This window comes from Lepus europaeus, chromosome 19, assembly GCF_033115175.1.
Source record: "Lepus europaeus isolate LE1 chromosome 19, mLepTim1.pri, whole genome shotgun sequence".
In the NCBI taxonomy this organism is placed as follows: domain Eukaryota; kingdom Metazoa; phylum Chordata; class Mammalia; order Lagomorpha; family Leporidae; genus Lepus; species Lepus europaeus.
In genome coordinates, this window is record NC_084845.1 from 43,104,759 (window position 1) to 43,126,084 (window position 21,326).

Here is a 21,326-nt window from a genome sequence, read left to right on the forward strand (position 1 = left end):
AAAGCTCTCCCCCTTTCAGACAGCTTCCTCTGCTTCAGTTGGGGCCTCCAAGCCACACCCATCCTCTTTTATCTCTACAGTTCAGACCAAGCTCTCAGATTACAGAGCCACATACTGGTAGAACAACTTGTTACATAAAACTTTCTCCCTTGTGGGACACTAACCTCAGAACACCATGAGCTTCCACAGACAGACACAGGCAAGAGAAAACTTGGATCTGAGATCCTCAGAACAAGCTTAAAAATTTTTAGAGCTGCTCACAGCCCCAAAACTGCTCAGCTGAATGACTTAGGACTTGGAAGCTGTTCTTAGCTTCTCTGAGCTTATTTTAATAGAGTTCTAGACTCTCAAGGGAAGCGATCTTAAATTTCATCCAGTCCCCTTTCTGATGCCTACATTAACAACATTCCTGCCAAGTGACCTAGCCTCCTGACCCATATATCCAGGGTCAGGGAACTCACTACGTTCAGAGATTTGGGACAGAGTGTTCTTACTGTTAATGTACTTCATCTCTCCACCCTCCTCGGTCCTAGTCACCCAACCATTCATTTATCCATTCCTGCTTCAGAGATTTACCAAAATGCCTGGCGCTTGATATTATGAAACAAAAATGGAATCAGGACATCTTTCCTCTTCTCAAGGAGCTCACCATGTCATAGCCAGGACAGATGTTGGGTGGGAGGAGGAATCAATGCTATGTGGAAGCACCAAATTAGTGGGGTACAAAGCAATCTGGGTACACCTGGGAACCTACAAGCTTCCAGGGACATAGGAAGATGCTTAGAGCCTCTTTCATGGGATCATTGGAAGTCTAACACTAGGGAGTTTGTTCAAAACACTCTGATAAAGCTGGTTATAGAAATATGATGTACTCACTCAAAGTAGTAATGTGCGTGTCTGTTCATTGACATGGAAAGAAGGTCATGGTGTACAGTGAAGAGGCAAACAGGGTATACAGTTATTATGGCTGCTTTGGGAAACAGCTTGTCAATTCCTTGAAAGCTTAAATCCAGTTATCACATGACACATAAATGCCTTGTCAATAAAAAAAAAAAACAAAAACTGTGCACAAAGCAGCATTATCCATAATAGACAAAAATGGAAACAACCCAAATGTCCATCAACTGATGAGTGGATAAATCCAATGTGCTCCACACATACGGTGGAATACCATTAAGGCATAAAAAAAGCATGCTCTATTGTGGGTACACCTTGAAAATATCATGTTAAATGAATGGAACCAGGCACGGAAGGCTACGTGATTGTATTTGTATGAAATTTCCTAAACAGACAACTCCAAAGAGGCAAATGGTAAATTTGTGATTACCTGGGGCAAAGAGGCAAATGAAGGGCAGAAGAGACAAGACTGCTAATGGGCATGAGGTTTCTCTGGGGCTGAAGTTAATATCCTGGGATTAGATGGAGGTGATGTTTGCACAGCTTTGTCGTTCTAATAAGGACCACTGAATTGTGCATTTTAAAAAATAATTCCATGGTATATGAGTTATGGTTTTGAAAATAAAAAAATTTGCATCTAAGTACAAATAAATACTTTGTGTAAAGTGATCCCATTTTGGCAATAATCTGTATATTTGCACGGGAAAAATTCTGGAATATTATACATCTCATTGGTATTACAACATCAATTTCCTGGCTGTAATACTGCGAGTGGTTTTACTTATTTGCTTTTGCTGCTTTTATTCCTTGGCACATTCATTTATCATGTACTTACTGACAGCTCGGTGTATAGCAAACACTGTCCTGAGTGTTTTTGTGTGCAGGCTCACAGGGTTCTTTTTTTTTTTTTTTTTTTTTTTTTGACAGGCAGAGTGGATAGTGAGAGAGAGAGACAGAGAGAGAGGTCTTCCTTTTCTGTTGGTTCACCCCACAATGGCCGCTGCGGCTGGCACGCTGCGCTGATCCGAAGCCAGGAGCCAGGTGCTTCTCCTGGTCTCCCATGCGGGTGCAGGGCCCAAGCACTTGGGCCATCCTCCACTGCCTTCCGGGGCCACAGCAGAGAGCTGGCCTGGAAGAGGAGCAACTGGGACAGAATCTGGCGCCCCGACTGGGACTAGAACCCGGTATGCTGGCGCCGCAGGCGGAGCATTAGCCTAGCTCACAGGGTTCTAAACAGCCCTGTGAGACTGGGACAAGTGGCCCATGATGCTGAGGAGCTGCCCGAGATAGCATCAAGTAAGAGGCAGAACTGAGGAAACCTGCAAGACTTCCAGCCCATACTCTGTTTCTTTTCTTTTTAAAAAAGGTTTATTTATTTGAAAGCCAGAATTAAGAGAGACATCTTCCATTCACTGGTTTGTTCCCCAGATGGCTGCAACAACCAGGATTGGGCTAGGCCAAAGCCAGGAACTAGGAGTTTCGTCTGGGTCACCCATGTGGGTAGCAGGGGCCCAAACACTTGGACCATCTTCCACTGATTTCCCAGGCACATTAGCATGGATCTGGATCAGAAGTGGAGCAGCTGGGACAGGAACTAGTACCCATTTGGGATGTCAGTGTCACAGGCAGCAGCCTTACCTGTCACCCTACAACACCAGCCTCTACCCATACTCTTTCTTAACCACTGTAGTGATGTCAAAATATCTTGGACAATGATCTTTGTTGGCACCCTAGGCACACACTTGATTGGCCTGTGGGTGATCTGATGCACCGCCTTCTTTTGGGATCTCCTCCACCTCCACCCCTTCAAAGTGCCCAGGTCTTCTATGGATTCCTCCCGAGTCCTGCAGGCAGCCATGAAGGCTGGGGAGCTGGCTCCTGAGTGGAGCTATCCCGAGGGAGACACATAGTTAGCAGCATAAGTGCTAAGATTCTTGGCAGAGACAATGGTTGGGTGGTAAAAAGCATTTGGTGGTGGTGATCACTTGGACTTAATGCTTCCCCTTCCCTGGCGAAACCTGATTGCTGAGAAAGCACTGCCCAGTGAGCAATCATGTGACCTAATCCTCTGTAATTCAGCTGAAGTCATGAAATCGGTTCTTGCCAATGGAGTTGGAAGCAGGGCTAACGCCTGCCCAGTGCAGCAAAGAGGCAGCTGTGCCCTCTCCATGCTCACTCTTTCCCCTACAACCAGCTGGAGGCAAAGGCTCTGAAGTGTAGGGGACTTTGAAATTCCAAAGTGGCAGGAGCTTGCTTCCTGATTCTGTCTCGAATGACAGCTGCTCTCTGATGTACAACATCCTGGGCTTGCTATGAGCAAGAACATAAGTTTCTATATGTGTGAGCCACTGTATATTTTTGGGTAACCAGACCCTGACAAATACAAGCAGACTGCAAATACTTCCTGATCAGTGACATAAGTGACTTTGTCATTTGGGTCTCTATTTCCTCCCCTGAGTGTGTGTGCACCCTCCCTTGCACAGCGCCTGTCACAGAAGTCAGCACCAGGATCGTGTAGTGGGTCTGTGGGGGCTGGACACCCCCCTTGGGCCTCACCACGTCAGTGCTCCCTGATGATTGCCAATGTCCAGGAAACACTCTTCACTGAGGGGCTTTCCTGAAGTCAACAAACACCACGCAGTGCACGGCAGGCCAGAAAGTCTAAGGAATCCAACAATCCTCCCATCCCTGGAGTAGCTGTCAATCAATGACAGGAAGGAGTGGGTGTATATACACCCCACCTACCTCACCCCTCTGGTGGTAGAGCTTTGAAACCTAGTTCTCCCCCTCAGTGTCCTTCCAGGTCTAAGCTCCGGTCACTGAGTATCACTGGCTTTATAATGGACCCTGTTGCCTGCTTTCCCTTCCCTATACCATGCTCCCAATCCTGTCACTGTTTTCTGCACCTCCCAAATACACTATTTGCACATGAATCCTTGTTTCAGGTCTGCTTCTTGGGAAATGCAAAGCAAGACAAAAATTCTTGACATCTTAGCCAAATGATCCATCTAGTCTGTTGTGGATTTAACTGTATTCAACCAAAATTCATATGTTGAAGTCCGAACATCCAGGACCTCAGACTATGAATGTATTTGGAGATGAGGTCTTGAAAGGGCTGATGACATTAAAATGAGACTGTTGGGGGGGCTGGAATTGCAGTGGGTAAATCCAACCCCTGTGACACTGGCATCCCATATAGGTATTGCTTCATGTCCTGGCTGCTCCACTTTTGATCCAGCTCCCCACTAAAGGCTTAGGAAAAGTAGTGGATGAAGGCCCAAGTGTTTGGTTCCCTGAACCCACATGGGAGACCTGGATGAAGTTCCTGGCTTCTGACTTTGGCCTGGCCCAGTCCTGGCCATTTCAGCCATCTGGGGAGTGAACCAGCTGATGGAAGGTTTCTTTCATCTCTCCCTCTCTCTCTGTAACTCTTTCACATAGATGAATAAATACATCTTTAAAAAAAGAAATGAGACCATCAAGGAGAACCCCAAGCCAGTCTGACAGGTGTCCTCAGCAGAAGGGGATATTTGGACACAGAGAGGCTGGAGGGCACACGTACACAGAAGGATAACCCTGTGCAGAAGAAGCAAGGGGCAGTCTTCTGTCAGCCAAGGAGAAGAGAACCCAGTCAGAACCTTCATGTTAGACTCCCAGGCTCCAAGGACCATGAGAAAAGAAATTTCCATTCAGGCCACCTGATCTGTGATTTTTTTTTTTTTAATGACAGCCCAAGTAGACCAACAGTGAGTCTTAACCCAGTTCCTTTCTTTGTGTCCAGAAGAAACTAAGGCCTTGAGATGAATAGAAGTCGCCTAAAATCTTTCAATATAACACAGTGGCAAGGTCAGCACCTCAGGCTCCTGACTTCTAACATTTTGTGGGCAGCATCCCATTCTCTTCCTTTAACACATCAGGGAGGCATTCTACTATTGGCCTTGTCATCTGGCAAAAATACCTGGATTTTGTACACACCTGTGTTGTCTATTCCTTGGCCCAGGATTAGGAGACGGGGCTGAAGGATCAGGAAAAGACAGAGATCGAGGTGGGTACCTGGGGAGATGTGTTCTTTTTCCCAGTGTCTCTTGGCATGCCTGCTCTTGCTCATGTCAGATCAATACTGATATCAGGAAGAATTGGGCAACTGGAAGATAAAGTACATAATTAAAAATCTAACAGCAGTCCATGTATCCTAGTTCAAGGCCGTAGGTTTTGGCTGGAAGGAAGCTTCCAGAGATGCAAATTCAAAGGGAAATGCTCATTAGCATTCATTCCCATTACATTGGCAGGCTAGGGAGTGAAAGCTATGTGCTGAGGGTGAGGCTGTTGTGACAGCATTAGAACCAGTCCCCAGAGAAGACTGCCTCTACGTGGACTGACCTGGGCTGGGGCCCCTCCTTTATTTTTACCCAGGGGAGAAACACAGGTCATAAAGAGTTCCTTATTGCTATCCACGTGGCACAGTATGAGTGGTCCCCCTATGAAGACAACAAGGCTATTTCCAGTCCCTTAGCCCAGCGCACACTTATACACCTGTTAATACATAACCAGCCTGCCTTTTGCCTCAGCCAGATGGCTTTTGCAGTCTGGCAAACAGCCCACACTAGCAGTCTATGGAGAGTGTACAGTGCTGTTTTAGCAAAATATAAAATGTAGGGGTGAATTATTCTCGCAATGCAATGTTTAGTCATTGCATAGTGACACCAGCCAATTCTGCCAAAAGGGGCAGCCAATACTGCCCCTGGGTTACAATGACTGAACTAGTGATGCATGAGGCTGGACACCAGCCTCACACCACATCTCATCTGTGCTTAACACATGTGATTTCCCCATGTCACTGTAACCCTAAGTGATGCGTCTCCTGTTTAACTGGAAGTGATTGGGATTATTGCTTTTCACCTAGGGGACTTCCTGGGGTTTCCCCAAGCAGAACTATGTTATCTTGAGAGTAAAACCCTAGAAAATAGTCTTAACTCCTAAGCAGTTGGACAATACTTTCCTCTGGGGGTTCCAAATGAACAGCCCCAAACTCTTTAAATCTGTCAATTTACCCAAGAACTTTATGGAGAGCATTTACAAGGCATTAGACAACAGCAAGCTTGTTCCCTATTAGGCTCATCACTCAGCTTTGACTATTATTCATGGGATTAGTGAGATGCAGACTGTGGTGGAGGACATTGCACAAGAGACCAGAAATCTGATAATCCACTGGGTAACATTTGGGAATCCTTTCTGGAAAACAGAGCTAAGAGGTTGGGTGCTGCCCGGGATTAGGTGCTGTCTCGGGAACCATGCACTTCAGCTCAACACTCTGTGAACCTAGAATTCTGTGACATTTACCAGTGCAGCCTAGATCATAGGTGGTATTTCTGAAACTTCAAACCATTGCCCTTGCAAATGATGCCAGAATCAATGTAGAATTTCCTGTGTCAAGTCCTCACAGAAATACTATAAAACACGATAAAGGCAAGAGGCTATTAAGGAGAAGATCTCATGTGCATATACTTGCTATCAAGACCTATTACCAGAGCCAGCGCTGTGGCACAATGGGTTAATGGCCTGGCCTGAAGCGCCGGCATCCCATATGGGCGCCGGTTCGAGACCGGGCTGCTCCACTTTCGATCTAGCTCTCTGCTATGGCCTGGGATAGCAGTGAAAGATGGCCCAAGTCCTTAGGCCCCTGCACCTGCATGGAAGACCTGGAAGAAGCTCTTGGCTCCTGGCTTCTGATCGGCTCCACTCCGGTCGTTGTAGCCAATTGGGGAGTGAACCATTGGATGAAAGAAACCCCCCCCCCTCCTCTCTCTGTATAACTCTGACTTTCAAATAAATAAATAAAATCTTTTAAAAAAAGACCTATTACCATGGACTCAGTCCCAACCACAACCTTGCACAAAAGTCAGCACAAATTGCTGCCACCCATGACGTTGACCCTTGTAACTCCTGTTACTAATCCTGCGGCCAAGGATTACTGTTTCAAAATAACTTATGCAATCCTCTTCATTTTGACTTAAATTTCCCTTTACCCTGCCCCTTCAAATACACCCAGGATTTTCATGCTATGCATGTTCTGCTTTGCAATGCTCTCTGCTCATTTCTAAGTAAATATTGTTCTTTAGAAGGGCTCTCTTTCTGTTTTTTACTCAAACACTGACACCATATCAAGAGAACCCATGTACTCTGGTTAAAGCGATTACATTTTTTAACATTTTATTACATTGATTCATCAAGGATATTTTACATCATTTCCATAAATAGAAACCCTGAATAATTCATCAAAATTTAAAAGTAATCATGAAAAATATGTTACTTCATTTTTAAAAAAAATTTATATGATAGTAAAAATAAAAAGTAAATTAAAATATGCAATAACACATCTGATTTGTAGTTGTATAGCCCAAAATGGGAAAAGTGAACCAGTGATGGGCATTTAGTAATCCAAAAACTGGCATCCTTGACCATCACAAATCGGTATCAAGGCATTGGTTTTCTTTTCTTTTTTTTTCAAAGTTTTTATTTATCAAATTTAAATTTCATAAGGGGGCTGGTGCTGTGGCACAGCAGGTTAATGCTCTGGCCTGAAGTGCCAGCATCCCATATGGGTGCTGGTTCGAGACCCGGCTGCTCTACTTCCGATCTGGCTCTCTGCTATGGCCTGGGAAAGCAGTGGAAGATGGCCCAAGTCCTTGGGCCCCTGCACCCTCGTGGGAGACCCGGAAGAAGCTCCTGGCTCCTGGCTTTGGATCAGCTCAGCTCTGGCCATTGCAGCTATCTGGGGAGTGAACTATTGGATGGAAGACCTCTCTCTCTCTCTCTCTCTCTCTCTCTCTCTCTCTCTCCTTCTCCTCTCTCTGTGTAACTCTGACTTTCAAATAAATAAATAAATCTTTTAAAAAATTCATAGGTACAGCTTTTGGAATATAGCAGTTCTTCCCCCCCCCCCATACCCGCCCTCCCACCATCACTCCCATCCCACCTCTTACTCCCTCTCCCATCCCATTCTTCATTAAGATTCATTTTTAATTATCTTTACATACAGAACATCAACTCCATACTAAGAAAAGATATCAGCAGTTAAGGCATTGGTTTTCTTTGTCCCTGCAGTCACTTCCTTGAGCTTCAACCCCACCACTTGCAGTTTTAGCCATGAAGGAATTCCACAGTCACTGACTTTTACTTCAAAGCCTGAAGAGCTGACTGGTGCCTGAGCAACTACCGGCCTGGGAGCAGGGAAGTCACCCTTCTTCCTTCTCCTCCCCCACTCCTGCAGAGTGCCATACCTAGGCAGTGACACTCCCACAGTGTATCTCTTTTCTCCTAGCAGCATCATAGTCAGAGTCAGGACAACGTGTGGGGCAAAGGACGGATACCCTTGCATCCTGCAACTGTGGGAGCTTTTGTGCATTTGCCCAGAACCATGCTCACATACTCTACATGAACAAGGGAGATTCACCTTAGCTTCTGGGGGCTAACATCAGAAGCAGCCCATAAAAAAACCTGCTCCCACCCTGGGAGATCTGGGTAATGACCCCACTATACCCTGCAACACCAGGACAGTAACCATCTGTTCTCAACTTCTCAGTGTCAATGGAATCTACCTGGTGGACCTACAGGGAAGAACCTACCTGCATTCCACCTATCTGGACTTGTACTATCCAGAGTAAAATCTCTTGTACCTTGTAGTCATCCTGTAGCACTGGAACACATTCAGTTCACATCCCCTAGCTCTAGGACTAGGGCTGTTTGCATTATGAGCCCCAGCACCAGTTGGACTCTCCTAGCAGGTTCAGAGGAAGGGTCCACCCATATCACACAGTCCTAGAGCCACAGCAATTGGTACCACAAACCTTGGCATCACTCAGGCTTACTAGTAGGGGAAGGGGGGCCACTCTTGTCTCCCTCAGCCTCAAGAACAAGGCCCTGGCAACCACATTCATCAGGGAGACTGACACTGAATAATAACTTGGGTGTGGACCAATGACACACACCCAAGAAAATTCATATTCATCTCAAAGCCACACTTCAGTCCCTAAGAACTTTGCAGCAAACTAGTCCACTGTGTCACTTATAGACACAGCTGACACTAATTAAAACAAAATAAAATAAACCCACTCAGAGACTACATTCCTGGGCTCACTAGAACCAAAGCCAAAGCAGCAAGCCAAGTGATAGCCTGCATTTCAGCTAAACCATAAGCTCTTTTACAATAAACCTACTCCATAAAAAAGATAAAGATATACCAGATGGGCAAACATCAACATAGGAACACAAGGAGGCATGAAGAAGCAAGGCAGCATTATTGCCTCTGAAAGAAAAAAAAATATTCCTTCAGAATTAGATCCTGAGCTGAAGGAAATCTATGAAATGACAGATAAAGAATTCAAAATAATGATTGTGAGGAAACTCAATGAGATACAAGAGAATTCAGATAGATTAAGGAAAGGAGGAAATCAGTGAATGTTACTAAGGAGATAGAATTCATGAAGAAAAATTAAATAGAAATTTTGGAGACAAAATCTTCAATAAGTGAAATAAAAAATATAATTGAGAGCTTTAACAGCAGAATTGACCAAGTGGAGGAAAAAATTTCTGTCCTCAAGGACAAGAATTTTTGAGTAATCCAATCAGACAAAAATAAAGAGAAAATAATTTTAAAAGAATGAAGAAAGTCTGAGCAAATATGTTATACCATTAAATGGCCAAATATCTGTATTATAGGCATTCTTGAAGGAAAAGAAAAGGAAAAAGGCATTGAGAACATGCTAAATGAAATAATAGTTGAAAATTTCCCAAGTCTTAAAAGAGATATTGACAACTAGATTTAAGAAGTTCAAAGAACCTCATGCAGTCTCAACCATAAAAGGTGTTCTCTAGGGCATGTTGTCATCAAATTGTCGAAAGTTAAGGAAAACAAATTAGATTAACATCAGATTTCTCAGAAGAAACTCTACAGGCCAAAAGAGAGTGGGATGATATACTCAATGTCTTAAAAAAACAAACAAACAAACAAACAAACAAACAAAAAAACAACTTCCAATCAAGAATAGCACATCCAGTGAAGCTATACTTTTTAAATGAAGGAGAAATAAAATTTTTTCCAGATAAGCAAAAACTGAAAGAATTCACCACCAACAGATCAATCTTACAAGAAATTATGCATTAGAAACAAACACCATGAAAACACATGATACCACCAAATTCACTAACAGAGCAGGCAGAATCAGTACCCAATCAACAAAATGCCTTAGTTATTATCTATCAATACTAACATTGAATATAAATGGATTAAATTCACCAGCTAAAAGATTTAGGTTAGCTGAATGGACAAAACACCATGACCCCACTATATGTTGCCTCCAAGAAATACACTTCACAAACAAAGGTACACACAGACTGAAAGTTAAGGGTTGGAAAAAGATATACTAGGCAAATGGAAACCAAGAGCGAACAGGCATAGCTATCCTGATAGCAAATAAAACAGATTTTAAGTCAAAAATGTTAAAAGAGATAAAGAACATTATATTTTGATTACAGGTTCAATTCAGCAAGAATAGTTATAACAATTATAAGTACATATGTACCCAACACAAGACCATCTGGATATATATCCGGAATATACTATTAGACATAAAAGGAGAGATAGACTCCAATACAATAATAGTAGGTGACTTCAATACCACACTCCCCTCAATGAACAGATCATCCAGACAAAATAAATCAATAAAAATACATCAGAGTTGAAACATTGAACATTGAAAAATGGACCTAATAGACAGTTACAGGGCAGTTCACTTAACAGTTGCAGAATACACAACTTGTCATCAGCACATGAAATGTTTTCGAGGATAGACCACATATATGGCCACACATCAAGACTCAGCAAATTTACAAAGAGTAAAATCATGCTATATATCATCTCAGGCCACAGGGAATAAAACTATAAATCAACAAGAATAATAGAATACTCATAAATACTTGGAAATTAAACAACATGCTACTGAATGATTAATGGGTCATGGAAAAATTGAAAAGGAAATAAACAATTTGTGAAATAAATAAAAATGAAAACAGAACATACCAAAACCTGTGAGATACAGCAAAAGCAGTGTTAATAGGGAAGTTTATGGAATTAAGTGTTTACATTAAAAAAAGAGAGAAATGTCTCAAATTGGAGGGTGAACCAACGGCAAAGGAAGACCTTTCTCTCTGTCTCTCTCTCTCACTGTCCACTCTGCCTATCAAAAAAATAAAAAAATAAAAGATCTAATGATGCATCATGAAGACTTAAAAAAAAAAAAAAAGAACAAACCAAAACCCAAATCATCAGGAGGTGAGAAATCATAAGGATCAGAGCATAAGTAAATGAAATTTAAATGTAAAAAATACAAAAGATTGACAAAACAAAACGTTGTTTTTTTGAGAAGATAAACAAAATAACGAACCTCTAGCCAGACTAACAAAGGAAAACAGAGATGAAAAAAGAGACATCACAACTGACTCCACTGAAATGCAAAGGATCATAAGAAACTATTATGAGAAACTACATGATAATAAACTGGAAAACTTCAAAGATAGATGAATAGATGCCTGGATTCATACAACCTAGCAAGATTAAATCAAGAAAATATAGACAACCTAAACAGAGCCATAACAAGCATGAGACTGAAGCAGTAATCAAAAGTCTTCCATCAAGGAGAGCCTTACAGCTTTACTACTGAATTCTACAAAAGATTCAATGAGGCGGTATCTCCAATATTTTTTACACTATTCCAAAATATTGAACAAGATGGAACTCTGCCTCTTTTTATGAGCCAGCACTACTTTGATACCAAAACCAAAGACACGACATGAAAAGAAAACCACAGACCTATATCATTAATAATATAGATGCAAAGATTCTCAACAAAATACTAGGAAAAGCACATCAAAAAGATCAGACATCACAATCAAGTGGAATTTATCTCAGACATGCAGGGGTATTTCAACGTTCATAAATCAATAAACGTCAGACATCGCATCAACAGAATGAAGAACAAAAACATGTGGTTATCTCAATAGATGCAGAGAAAGCATTTGATAAGATTCAACATCCCTTCATGATAAATACCCTCCACAAATTAGGTATAGAGGAACATCCCTCAAAATTATAAAGGCTGTATGCCACAAGTCAATAACCAATATCATACTGAATGAGGAAAAACTGAAAGTATTTCCCCTCAGATATGGAATGAGACAAAGATGTGCGCTTTTGCCACTCTTATTCAATAAAGTACTGGAAGTTTTAGCAACGCAGTTAGGGAGGAGAAAGAAGTGAAGGGCATCAAAATTGGAAGAGAAGAAGTCAAATTATCCGTCTTTGCAGATGACATGATATTGTATGTGGAAAAACCTAAACACTCTGCCAAAACACTATTAGAATTGATAAACCAATTCAGTAAAGTGGCAGGTTACAAAATAAATAGACAAAAATAGTAGCTTTTTTGTGTGCTAATGATGAACTCACAGAAAGGGAACTGAAGAAATTCCATTCACAATTGCCACAAAAAAACAAATATTTAGAAATAAATTTAACCAAAGAAGTGAAAAACCTTCACAATGAAAATTATCAAACAGTGATTAAAGAAATTATCAAAGACAAAAAAATGGAAAGATATTCCTTGCTCATGGATCAGATGAATCAATAGCATTATAATATCTACCTAGAGCCATATACAGCTTCAATGCAATCTCCATCAAAATATCAGTGACATTCTTTACAGAATTAGAAAAAGCAGTCCTAAAATTCATATGGAATCACAAAAGATACAGAATTGCCAAAGTCATCCAGAACAAGAAAAATCAAGCGGGAGGCATCACAATACCTGACTTCAAAGCATACTACAAAGCTGTAGTAATTAACACAGCTTGGTACTGGCATAAAAACCCCTACATACATCAGTGGAACAGAATGGAGAGCACAGAAATTAACCCACATGCACACAGCCAAATGGTTTTTTGACAAAAGTGTCTGAACCAACAGTGGAGTAAGGATAGTCTCATCAACAAATGGTGCTGGAAAAACTGGATTTATATATGTTGAAGAATGAAATTGGATTCATACCTCTCACCAAATACAGAAACCAACAAAAGATGGATCAAAGAACTAAATTTAAGACCTGAGACTATGAAGCTGTTGGAGGAAAATGGAAGGGAAACCTCTAAAACATTGGTGTAGGGTACGATTTCTTGGACAAGGTCCCCAAAGCAAAATTAAACAAATGGGATTATATCAAACCAGAAGCTTTCGCACAGAAAAGGAAATGATCAATAAAGTGAAGAGACATCCAACATAAATGGGGAAAAATATTTGCAAACCATCTATCTGACAAATGATTAGTATCCTGAATATATCAGCAACTTAGAAAACTCAACAACAGGAGCTGGCATTGTGGCGTAGCTGGTTAAATTGCCACCTTCAATGCCAGAACCCCATATGGGTGCTGGTTCAAGACCCAGCTGGTATATTTTCAATTCAGCTCCCTGTTAATGTGTCTGAAGAGGCAGCAGAAGATGGCCCAAGTGCTTCTGGTTTCAATCTGGTACAGCTATGGCTGTTGTGGCCATTTAGGGAGTAAACCAGTGGATGGAACATCTCTGTCTTTATCTCTTCCCCTTATCTCTGTAACAGCCTTTCACATAAATGAAAAAATAAATCTTTAAAAAAAACCTCAACAACAATAACAAAAAGCAGTTGGGCTTCAATAGCGGCAAAGGGCTTGAATAGAGAGTTCTTGAAAGAAGAAATACAAATGGACAACAAACATATGAAAAAATACTGAGCATCACTAGCCATCAGGGAAGTACAAATCAGAACCAAAATGAGATAGCACCTCACCCCTGTCAGAAAGGCCAAAATCCAAAACACAGAGAATAACAAATGCTGATGCCGATGTGGACAAAGGGGAACACTTCTATATGTTTGGTGGGAATGTAAATTAGTGCAGTTGCTGTGAAAAACAGTGTGGAGATTTCTTTAAAAGCTAGAAATAGACTTGCCATTTGATCCAGAAATCCAATTATTGGGTATATACCCAAAATACTTGAATACAATGTATCAAAAAGATACCTACACCACAATGTTCCCACTAAACTGTTTTTTTTTTAATTTTAACTTGTTAAGCTTCTTATTCGGTGAAATATTAAGCCTTTTTGCTGTAATGTAAGTTTAAAATATGTTATCTGAAAAGTTAAAAGAAAGAAAGGGAGAAGGAAAGAAAGTGGGAAGAAAAGAGGGGGAGAGAGAGAGGAAGAGAAAAAGGGAATAGCATTATGTTCTTAGAATTGTATCTACAAAGCACATTGAATCTGTCAAAACAGATTGAAAATTTAAATTAAAAAATGGAAAAAAGAAGAAATCATTCCTGACAATTATCAACTGTTCTGGATAGTTCTGGATAGCTTAATCAACTGATGGAGTTGGGTCCATATATCAAGATGCAGAGTCATTTTGTCTGATTTGTGATTCCACATATTATCTATATTAGCTACATGCTGAATTTGTCTTCTGTACCAGGAATATACTAATAAATTATTTCCTCAGTGAAAAAATAAATAAATAAAGTTGCCATGGGTAACGCTGCCAGTCAACTGGAAGAGGGAGGAGCATAGAGGAGTGATCATGGGTGGGGTAGGGGATTTAGGGACCAGGTCTGACTGTGGCACTTCATTTCCCTTCATGCACCATTGGCAACAATGTTGTCCTAGGGTCACAGGGTCATTGGAAGGCTGGCAAATGTGGTCTGGATTAGTGTCAAACAAAGGGGATAGAATTTAGCAAACAGCTATCAGTCCATACCACAAGAAATATCCACTAAATCATGAAGCTGATGTAAGAGGTTGATTTTTCTACAAATAAATATATAACCATTACATAACTGCTTTCAAGTTTGTTTTTGCACTGTCTAAAATGATCTTGCATAACTCCAGGAATGAGTACACAACATCTTGATCAACAGTGAGCTTTTGTATTTCTTTGATTCAGTTCCCAAGAGTCTAATTGTAAAACCAGGCCCTATTTGCTAGGACTGCTCTGTAAAGGTTTCCTTCAGTCTTTTAAGCATGGAAAAAGAAAAAAGAACGACTCAGACAGACAGGTAAAAACTTCGACCCAGAAGTTAAGATTGAATTATAATCCAGAAGAGCTTAGCAAATTCCAACTGTGGGTTATGTTACAAACATCGGGGAAACATAAGAAAATTGATTTGTGTATTTTCTTCTGAGAATTTTCAGTTGTTTCATCTGTTAATGCCCCCTATTTGGCTGTTGTGTCTCCTAAACTGGGCACTAAACAATGGGCAGGATTTGGAGGTGCAGAGAAGAGAGGACAAGGCAATGATGCACGACAGGCTTGGGGACTCTTGGGATGGCCAGAGCAAGGAGGGCTTGAATGCCAAGCTCAGAGCTCTATCCCCAGACAGTGGGGAGTCAGTGGAAGGCTTTAACCATGTGAATGACAGGATGAAAAGGACATTTACAAAGGCAGAATCTGGCAGAAACAACCAAGCCATTAGGAGGGATCAGCAGGGTTATTCTGAAAGAAAACATGCTACACACTCATCTAGAGGATGGAAGAGGACCTCTACTTTTAAAGATGGGTAAGTTCTCTGTGTGTGAAAGCGTAGCCTTTAGGGTTCACACAAGACTCAGAATAAATGACATGAGCTTCTTCAAAAAGTTGGACTGCACGAAAGTTTGTCCAAATCCCAGCAGCTTTGATGCTGGCCTTCAGCTCTTATGTCAGAAGGTCATGGTGGGATTAAAATCTCCATAATGCTTCATGGGTTGGCTGGTAGCCCCTTCTGAGATTCCTAAATTTGAAATATACTTCTGTTTACATGTGACCTTCTGCGGAAGTGGCCAGGAGCACATTAGGGATGGGTACAGTTGTGGGTGAGGGTGGAATGAGTCATTTCATGGTCCACTCCATCCCAGCTCCCATGGAATCTTCAAGCTACAAACATACAAAATGTTGTTTTAGCAGATCAATAGCATGCACAGCAGATACTCACATTGATCCCATGGAATTGGCAAGGATTTTTATCAGAACTCCATAAGTGGCAGTGCCAAGTCTTGTCAAGAATATGGGAGATGGGGCAAGTATTGTGGTATAGTGGGTAAGGCCATTGCCTGTGATGCTGGAATCCCATATGGGTGCTGATTCAAGTCCAAGCTGCTCTGGTTCTGATCCTGTTCCCTGCTGATGTGCCTGGGAAAGCAGCAGAAGATGGCCCAAGTACTTGAGCTCCTGCACCCACAATGGAGACCTGGAAGAAACTCCTGCCTCCTGGCTTGGATATGGCTCACCCCTGGCCATTGCAGCCATTTGGGGAGTGAATCAGTTGATAGAAGATATTCTCTCTCTCTCTCTCTCTCTCTCTCTCTCTCTCTCTCTCTCTCTCTCTCTCTCCCTCTCCCCCTCTCCCCCTTTCTCTGTAACTCTGCTGTTCAAATAAATAAAATAAATCTTTAAAGAAAAGGTCACCCACCCCAAATGGCCATAGCTGAACCAATCTGAAGCCAGGAGCCAGGAGCTTCTTCTGGGTCTCCCATGTGGGTGCAGAGGCCCAAGGACTTGGACCATACTCTGCTGCTTTTCCCACATGCATTAGCAAGGAGCTGGATCAGAAGTGAGGCATCTGGGACTTGAACCAGCACCCATATGGAATGCCGGTGCAGCTGGCCAGGGCTTTAACCCACTGCACCACAGAGCCATCCCCAAATAAAATAAATCTTTAAAAAAAAAAAAGGATATGGAAGATGAGGAATTTCTATTACCAATGGGAGAGATGAATTACTAAAAGCTTTCTTTGGGGATAATTTGCAAAAAACCTACCTGAACACTATGTTTCACTGCCCTGGCTATTTGTAGGATCACATTCTTTATTTTCTCCATTCTGATGTTTTGACATGTGGGGTCCTGCTAGCCCTGAAGGGGCTGGCCTTCCAGGGTTAGCTGATTCCCAGAGATAGTAAGCCACTCTCTGTGAGTCTGTGATTCATATGCAACCCAACCAATCCAAAGCCCAAAACCCCCAAGCCCTTCTTAACAGGCTCTCACTCTCTGGACCATGAACCGCCTGCCCTAATCACCCCAGGACCAGGTGATTCTGTATGGAACAGACCAGAGCCCAGGAAAGTCATTCAGACCACGCCAGCCTAACCTTGCTTACCCTGCCTTGCATCTTCCTTCCTACAGAAACCTAGGTAAAGATTCTTCCTCAATTCTCCCTACACCCGCTTCTGACTGAACCCAGTGCTTCTCTGTAGGCTCTCCCCTCTGCCTTGGCCTGGAGTGCCTTTTTATCCTAGAATCTCCATCGTCATCTCCTGATCTGTTCACCTTGCCATATCTAAATAATAATAAAACCTGTATTTTGAAGCACTGTTAGCTAGGAATAATTCTGAAGGAAACCAAAGCTGCACATAATTAGATATTCATTTCACTGAAGTTGACAACAGTAAAGGTATGAAATAAGTTGAATGAGTAGCAATAATAAATGGCTAAATAATTTATTGGGTTTTCATACCATAGGGTGCAATGTAGTTGTCAACAATGCCATTTTTAAATGTTTACATAACAAGGCGGTTCACCACTTTTGTGAGTGCAGACAATTTCTATTCTCTCCCAAGATTCTTTTGAAAGGACTAAAATAAAGTTTTTAAAACTACAAACCCATATGGACACATAGAGGGGGAGGAGAGAGCAGCATCTTGGAAGCCAGAAATCAACAAAGGAGAACTACTGTAGAGCAGAGAAAGTGAAAGTCAAGGTGTGAGAGGAGGACTCTCCCAAGCAAATGCAAACATGGAGAGTGGAAGGACTCTGCAGAGTTAGAGGTAGTTGGTACCCACAGAAAGGGGGTACAGGTGCCCCCCCACTGACACCAAGGGGATTGCAGCTCTCTGCTTTGAGAGTTACCCCTGGGATTAAAGTTTCCAACCATTCCTCTTGCTCTCCAGTCCCAGAACTGAATGACCCTATAGACTTTGATCACCTGATTACATCCCAGCACCAGAAGGGCCTCAGCAGGGGTCAGCATCATGTGGCCCCCCTGGAGATCCGGGGCTCAAAGGAAAGGCTGTAGTGATGAGGGCTCTTAAAGAACTTAATCCCTGGTCACCCACGGAGTGCTCACAATGATGGATACATTGTCCCTGCCCTTGTATCACCAACAACAACTGTCCCCTTTTCTCCACTGAGTGACTTGTTTTCAAGAATACAATTTCATAAATTCATTGTCATACACAGAAAAGCTCTCAAGCAAGAACAAAGTATACTAGTCTTTCTGAAAATGGCAAATATTGACAACAACATGGAATAACTCTTACTCTGCTAGTAAGAGTGCCCATGGATGCAATCATTTTGGGATATACTTGGAGTGTCCACAGAGATTGACATATGGACCCCCTTGACCCAGCAGAGCCACTTATAAGTATATAGCCAATATATTGGCTGCATGCATGAGCCAATAAAAATGTATGCAAAAAGACATGTTCTATAATATTCATGAAACACTGTAATAACCTCAATCTAAATACCATCTGTTTATGAACTGAATTATTATGTTGCCTCTCTCTCCAAAATCCCGTGTTGAAGTTTCAACCCCCAATTTGATTATATTTAGAAATAGGGCCTTCAGAAGGGTATTAAAGTGACATAGGTCCTATGGTGGTATTCCACCCTGCTAGACGTGATGTTCTTATAAGAAGAGACACAAAGTTCTTTCTTTCCTACTTCACACAGTGGAGAGGTCATGTGAGAACACAGTGAGAATGAAGCTCTTTAATGAGCAGTGTGAGCCCTGAGCAGGAACCCAGCCAGTCAGTTCCTTAAACCAGAACTTCCAGCTTCTAGACGTGTCCAAAGATCAATATCTGTTGTTTACGCTACCTAGTCTATGGTACTGGTTATGACAGCCTGAACAGACTAATACACTATCTAAGATCTCCAACAACAAACAAATGGGTAAGTCATGGCACATCCACACTGTTACTACACAGCAACAATGATGAGTACATGCTACAAGACAGGTACAAGGGGATCCTTCTTGGACATAAAGCACAGAACCTAGAATAACTCATATATGCTGCCAGGAGTGAGAATGTGGTGGGAAAGGTGTGAAATTAAGTGCAACAAGCCACTTGGATGGGGATAAAATTCTCTTTCTTGATCTTGGGTACTGATTGCAGAAAATTTACCTGCCACTGAAAATTCATCAAGACATAATATATCTATTGCATGTGTGTGTGTGTGTGTGTTTGTATATCCATGCACTTTCAACTAAAAAAATTAAAGGCTGGGCAGGATTTTGGTGTGGGAGTTAAGATACCAGTCGGAACCCTCACATCCCACATAGGGGACCTTGGTTTGAGTCAAGTCTTAGTTGCTGACTCTAGCTTCCTGCTAATGAAGACCATGAGAGGCAGTAGCGATGGCTCAAGTGATCGGTTCTCTACCACCCTTATGAGAGACCTGGACTAAGATCTCAGCACCCGGCTTCAGCCTGGCCCAACCCTGGCCACTGGGAACATTTGGGAAAGTGAATCAGTGGATGAGAACGTTTCTCTCTCTCTCTCCTCTCTCTCTTCTCTCTCTCTTCTCTTTCTCTTCTCTCTGTCAACTGCATCCCTGCCTCTCTGCCTTTCAAATAAGTAAAATAAAACTAAAATGAAATAAAGTTGTGTACTAAACATTAAGAACTTCTATGTAATAGAAGGCATGAGAAGACTCATACAGATAGTTAAAGGAAAGAATATCAATGATCTGCCAGCGCCGCAGCTCAATAGGCTAATCCTCCGCCTGCAGCGCCGGCACACTGGGTTCTAGTCCTGGTCGGGGCGCCGGATTCTGTCCCTGTTGCCCCTCTTCCAGGCCAGCTCTCTGCTGTGGCCTGGGAGTGCAGTGGAGGATGGCCCAAGTGCTTGGGCCCTGCACCTGCATGGGAGATGAGGAGAAGCTCCTGGCTCCTGGCTTCGGATCAGTGCGGTGCGCTGGCTGCAGTGCACCGGCCGCAGTGGCCATTGGAGGGTGAACCAACAGTAAAGGAATACCTTTCTCCCTGTCTCTTTCTCTGTGTCCACTCTGCCTGTCCAAAAAAAAAAAAAAAAGAATATCAATGATCAATTATTTTAAATGGAAATTTTATAATTTTATGAAAATTAAGATTTTACATAAAAATAATGGGAATTAGGGGCCAGTGCTATGGAGTAGTAGGTTATGCCTCTGCCTATGGCACTGGCATCCCATATGGGCATCAGTTCGAGACCTGGCTGCTCCACTTCTGATCCACTTCTGCTAATGGCCTGGGGAAGCAGTGTAGGCTGGCACACATACTTGGACCCCTGCACCCACATGGGAGACCTGGAGGAAGCTCCTGGCTCCTGGCTTCAAAACAACCCAGCTCCACCATTGTGGCCATTTGGGGAGTGAGCCAATGGATGGAAGATATCTCTTTCTTGCTCTGTCTTTATACTGCTTCTCAAGTCAATAAATACATCTTCAAAAAATAATGGGAATTATTTCAATCAGGATTGTATTGTATGTACTATCAGAAATCCAACTTAAACTTATACATCAAAAGTGTTATTGAATAAGTTGCTACACATAAATAAAAAGTCCAGTAGGTAAATAGAACTTCAATTTTATAATGGTGAATAAAGAGAGAGAGAGAGAGAGAGAGAGAGAGAGAGAGAGAGAGAGGAGGGAGACAAGCTCATCTTTTTTCACATCATTGCTGCTGTGGATTGGTGTGCACATAGATTGTCTCCCCTTGAGGTTCATGTACAGGAGGCGTGGTCCCAGTGTAACAATGTTGACAGCTGGGGGAACGTTTAAGTAATGGGATCCAGTGAGAGATCATTAGGCCCTTAAGGAGTATCACCTTGGGAATAGAATAATAGCATTTTCCCAGGACAAGCTTGTTTCTTGGAAAATGGTTTTTTATAAAAATAGCAAACCCAGACCCTGCCTGGTCTGTGGCTTCCTGTCTCCTCATATGATCTCTTCTGCACACGTTCTCACCACTCTAAGGCCATCTACCATGATGCCCTCACAGAGCCGAGCAGATTCTGGCTTCCTCCTCTCTAATCACCAGACCCGTGAGCTAAACAAACCTCTTTCTTTATTAAGTAGTCAACCTCAAGTAATTTATTATGACAACAGAAGCAGACTACTATTGTTACCTGAAAATAAAGAAGTCTCTCACCTACAGGGGAAGGTGCAAAAGCTTTCTCCCAGGTCTGCAGAGGTATACCCCAGCAACCTTGCCAATATAGGCCACATTGCCCACTGCACATTCCTGAATATGATTCTAGCACACCGACAGAGGCTGTCCCCTTCCTATCCATAATTCCAGTCCTGACCTGAGCTCAGCCCAACCCAGAGCACATTC